A 6,343-nucleotide genomic window follows, 5' to 3' on the forward strand; every position below is an offset into this window, starting at 1 on the left:
TTCCTAAGCGATTGCAGCTCTCCACCTTTGGAGGTCTGTGTCATCACACCTTGTTCTGGCTCTAATGAGCTACACTAGCCAAATCCATTTCAGCCATATTTGGAACTGAATAAAACCTTCCTTGGTTTTGATGTTTCACTTGCTGGTGCTATGCAGAGACTCATGTCATACAGAGAGACATTGTCTGATCCAGGTTTCATCAAGCTTAAACATATTTATATCTTTAAATATCTGTATGCTGCCAGTGAGTTTATTCTTTGCTCTTTCAGTGTGAATTACCCATTTATCCCTCTCACCCCTTTTGACGAGCCTCTGTTTATCTAATGAGTCTTACCAAAATTTTCTCTGTGTATCTGTCGAATCCCACTGTTCATTTTCCAGAGAGCTTTAGCTTTCCATATTGTTTACTTACAGGATTATTTCCAGTGGGTTAGACACAGAACAACTTGCATGTTTGATGGATTTTAGAAGATTTGGATTAGGGATTAAGCAACTGAATCATTATATGGAAACATCTGAGTTGAGGTCAGAGGAAAATCACTCAGCCAATAGAGTTTGGGAACAGGGTTATTTGGTTTTACTCTCCTGTGGATAATTCCCCTTTTGACTTGTTACACAGAGCACAATACTATTACACTGTCACTGATAAAATATAACACTGAATTTGAACATTTAAAATATGGGATAGTAACAGTTCATCTCTTATATTACTGCTGGTTGCACTTTAAATCACAGTGTTACACATTTTGCGTGTTAGTGCAATTAAAATGTATAGGCCGGCCTACATGTTACAACATTTGCAATTACAAGACAGTTTGGGACAATGAAAGACAACAACTCCCAGAATGCACTTGCTTCGCTGCTCAACGAGGCCACTACCAAGCCACGCCTACCGGTAAGAGCGCGCAGTTAAACAACAAGACTAGGCTACTAGTGAGTCTCCATGACGAGTCTGCCCGGGATTTCGAGATCACCCAAAATGTCTGAGATTCGGCTTTTGCGTTCTACAGTCGCCTTCATTATGTTTACTGTGGTGAGCAGGACGAGGCTGAGGGCCGCGGGAGAATGGCGCGAGGCCGGTGACGTGATTACTGATGAGCGACGGAGGAGCGGGAATTTTTTTAGCAATGTTAAAAAGCACATCAACCGATCACTTGTTTAGCGTTCATGTAAACTTTACATTCAGGTTCACCAATCGGAATGAATTCAGTTAGATTGAAACAAAAGGTGTGCATGTAAACAATGAATGGCGACTGCAGAAAGCAAAAGCTGAATCCCGGACATTGTGGACGATCTCAACGGCCGGACATGTCCGGGAAAAAGAGGATGGTAACCCCTACTACTCAGCTTTCTCCTACTACTCAGCTTTCTCCACAGAACAAGAGCCTGCTAGCTTAGCTTCCAAAGAAAGACGGCTGACACTATGTGTACATTATGTGAGTGAGATCATGCAGAACAGCCCCCACTACTGGCTGTAGTCTTTAGCCTCTGGCCAAAAAATCCTCCGATGACGCAAAATGATGATTTTTGCATCATCGGAGGATTTTTTCCAGACAAAAAATACATAAATCTCTCGTCTTAGGGGGACATGAGGGAGGAAAGCACGGTAATTCGAAAACACTACGGGTTTTCTACTGATACATCAGGTGGAATCCTGAAGTATCCCTTTAAGAGCCACTATCCAAATTTACAGAGGCACGATTTCAGAAAACATTCTGAAATTCCACACTTTCAGGTTCAGCTAATATTAACATTAGTGCGAAACAAACATTGCTTGAAAGTTTCCTAAGTGGAGGAGGTACGAAAAGACCCAACAAAAACAACAATGCAGAAACACCTGCTGATGAGAAAAAGGGGAAAAGGAAAGCCGCCTTTAACCAAAAATATGTTGATTCATATCTAAAATACGGTTTTGTCTCTACTGGCAATTCACATGGTCCAAATCCCATGTGTAAAATATGTGGAGATAAATTGGCTAATGAGTCGATAAAGGCCACAAAATTGCTTTGGCATCTTGAAACTAAGCACCCAGCATTGAGAGACAAACCGTTTCGATTATTTTGAATGGAACAAAGGGAACAGCAACTTTTGAAAGCTGCACTGACCGTATTGCTAAAGCAAAGAAGCCCTTCATCATTGGGGAAGAATTGATTTTACCAGTTGCCAAAGACATTTTCCGTGAAACGTTCGACAAAGCTGCAGCTAAGATCGGCCAGATTCCTCTTTCAGCTACCACTGTAACACAGAGAATTGATGACACTGCAGAGGACATTGAAGAGCAATTGTTAGAAAGGGTTAATTAGTCGCCGTGCATGAGGATACATTGTGTGCGCACTCACTGCCAACTAACACAACAGGGGCAGAAATCTTCAAGTCTTTGAATGACTACATTTCGGGCAAACTTAACTGGTCATTTTGTGTTGGAATAATACACAGATGGGGCTGCTTCTATGACCAGACGGCTGTCCGGACTCACTACCTGCATCAAAGACATTGCGCCCGAATGTGAATCTACACACTGTGTCATACACCGGGAAATGCTGGCCAGCCGTTTTTTATCACCAGAACTTCACACTTTCGTGCTGAATGACGTTAAAATAATTAACCACATCAAAGCAAATACCTTCAACTCCCGTCTTTTCAAACAGCTTTCCGGAAAAAATGGAAGCAGAACACAAACTCATTTTGTTACACACCGAAGTCAGGGGGCTTTTAAGGGGAGATCCTTAGCAAGAGTTTACGAGTTAAGAGAGCCAATACTGAGATTATTTTCAGAAAAAGTCAACCCTGGCAGCACACTTCAGTGATGATGAATGGATTGGTAAACTTGTGCAACTGTGTGACATATTCAACCTGCTGAATGATCGTAATTTGTCAATGCAGGGGTGAAGGACAACTGTTTTTAAGTTGGCAGACAAAGTGTCTGCATTCAAAGCAAAATTACAACTGTGAGGACAGTGAGTGCTAAAGGGCACATTATGACATGTTTCCAACATTATCTGATCATTTGGGAAAGAAAGAACCTGAGCCTTCTCCCTTCCAGCTGGTCTGCGATCACATACAGTAGCTTTGCTGTCAATAGAGTTTGAGTGTTACTTCCCAAATGCAAGTGATCGAAGAATAGCAAAGGAATGGGTCCATGACCCATTTGCAAATGTGCCCGAGAAATCATCCATGTCAGTGCATGAAGAACATCAACTCATTGAGATCGCAAATGACGGCGGGCTGAAAAGTATGTTTCAGACATCCTTCCTTGCAGGCTTCTGGATTAAAACACAACATATTCAAAGATAGCTGCGACGGCTGCATTGGCAACCACTAAAACAAAGTTACGGAGCAGACTGGATTTGCAACACACTTTTTTGTCTCACTGTCACCCATCCCTCCTCGTTGGGACCATATTATTGCAGGGAAACAAGCCCAGTGATCCCACTGATTGTTAAGGTGAGTTGTAATATTTTGTTTTAGTTTGTTGTTGCATGCAGTTGATATATAGACGTAATTTGATGATTTCATGTAAATAAAATCAGGGTTCTCAAGTCTCACGCATTGGCCGTGAGACACACGCAATTCAACCAGTTCACACGCTCACACGCCACACCGTGTATTTCTCACGCTGAAAAGGCAATGCCAACCAAATTGTCCTGCAAGCTTTATATATAACGTTATATACGAGGCGCAGGCACACAAAGTGAAGTTTCCTGCCGCCAGCACGTATCTCGGTCAGATTGCGTTCATTACTAGGCAACATAGATGCGCGAACACACGGAAGTTGACGGAACATTCTCGGCCACTGTACGTTCGTTACTAGGTAACCAACAACATCGCGCGAACACACGTCATGATGGAGAAGGTGAGTTGGAAGAAAGAGCGTCTAACATTTTTAGGCTAGAACATTTAATATAGCCCATCGTATACATTATTATTGATGCAGTCAAAAACTCTACAACTACTTTGCAACCAGGCCAGAAGCTTTGGCTCAGTTTGGCTAGCTTACGTTATCTGAAACTAAGGGAAATGTTAGTGGGTATGGGAAGGTATTCAATGAAGATGTATTTTCTTCAATACAAAACACATTTCTTAAGCTGGAGTGTGTACTCTTGTACACACACACACACACACGCACACACACACACACACACACACACACACACACACACACACACACACCTTAATACTCTAATATGTAATTTGTTCACAATGTCCCACCACACAATAAATCATTATACCATTTCGCCTAGACACATTCAAAATGCAAAAATATTTGTTTTTCCAAACTGTTTGGAGCAATTTGTTATATTTTTGTAATTTTTGTATATTTGTAATTTTGAAATATAACAGTAAAGAGTATATTTGATGTGATGAATTGCTCTGTCATTTATCAGATTTACCAATTATTATAATTTCAATTTGTGCTGGTTAATTATGAACAATGGGTAAAATTGGGGGGCGGGGCTCCATTAGGGCTCCTCCCCTAACCGCATATGATCTCACTCCAAGCTTTTGATAAAACTTGAGAACCCTGATAAAATTTTTACAAAATTATATAGTCATTCTCCCCAACCAGCTATATTTCTGTTTACTTGCCTGTGTGCTCATATCCTAATGCAGTTTTCATTGCCTATCTGCCTTTGAGTCTGATAATTCACTGACAACGTATGTACGTGGCCAATGTTACCTTTTGCTTCAATAAATTACATGAAACAAAAAGATAAAATGAAAAGTTCTAAAAAAATAAATAAGGGTTGACATTTTTCAGTATAAGCATTTAAAAAATCACTGTATGCAGCTTTTAGAACTAAAGACATGCAAACAATGATACTGAATTTGACTAAAAGCTGGCAACATCATGTAATGCCCAAGGCTCTTTCACATAGCAAGTTTGATACATTCATTGATCTTTGAATGGAAAGAATTCAACATATCTGCTTTAAAAGCACACCAACCCAAAGCCATAAATGGAGTGTTTTATTTATTCTTTTTTTATACAAATATTATTCAGTTACATCCAATATTCACTGAAAAACTGGGTCCAACAAATATATCCCCAAACACTCACCCTAATGTAAGCTTAAAATTAAAGTAAAACTTCATAAATCATATCAAACTTTAACACAAAATGAAACTTAAAAGCCTCCCCATCTTTAAATTCCCGTTGTGACCTCAGTATAAGCATAATAGAGTAATTTGTCAAATTATTATAGAATTAGTGCATCATTTTGTCATCACCATTGGCCTGAACTGCATGTTAAATAAATAACATGAAGGGATTTGAACATGAAGGGATATGCGCATGATGTCACATATATCTGCTTTTCCTGGAACAGTTAATGCCATTTGAGCCTTAAGTTGTGTCTCTGCTTAAGCCCCTCTGTTGCAGACGGCAATTATGTATTCTATACTCTCTGTATGCATTATATGAACATGTCAAGCCATTTGTTATGTCTTTAATTTAAATCTTTAAAAATAGTACAATAATTTTTCTCTGTCTAGATTTTCAGTGTAGCATATCACTTCAAGCCTATACATAGTCTTTCAGAGAGAGAGAGAGAGAGAGCACAGTGGAGCATCCTAATGTTTCATTTAGAGAACAGGAAGAGTAACTGTCACTCAAATCAATGTCCTCTAAGGTATCCATAGAGGTGGCTATCACAATTCACACCCCAGATTTGGAGCCTCTTGAGATGGATTTTGTGAAATGATCTATTTTAGACAAAATGTCTTTCTTGTGACCTTTATGCTTGGGGGACATTGCCCTCAAACTTGACTCAAAACTTGGCTTTTTACACTTAAAATTGTTAACCTAGGGCCATTCTTAAACCTAAGTAAACTTATTTTTATCTTGTTTCATATTTCATAAATCACAGTTCATACTATAGGTAGGTTTAAGGGTAGGGTTCGGGTTTGGGGATAGAATATAGCCTACTGTTTGTACAGTATCAAAAAATGTGTATAGAGGCCTGTAAAAGAGTGGAATGTCCTCGCATATGAATTGTCATAAAGGAAAGATATGTGATGATCTTGTGCTGACATGTAATGAACTGATGCCTCTTTGTGCTACCATCATATGAGAAAACGTGATGAATGAGGTATCTTGTTCCATTTAATATAGGTTGGGATATACAATAGTGGCATACTGTATGAAATGTATGACTCTGACTCTGGAGTTGCTCTGCAGACAAACTCTGAATTGTATCTTTGATAATAAAATCTGCAGAAGACAATATTTATGAGGTTAAATAAATTGCGTGGACTATACAGCATGCAACCCCTACTTAAACATCAGTAGAAATGTTGCCGCATACTATCTCTCACAAAGGAAAATTTGCAATCAAAATCATGT

This window comes from Rutilus rutilus (assembly GCF_951802725.1).
Source record: "Rutilus rutilus genome assembly, chromosome: 2".
Taxonomy (NCBI): Eukaryota; Metazoa; Chordata; class Actinopteri; order Cypriniformes; family Leuciscidae; genus Rutilus; species Rutilus rutilus.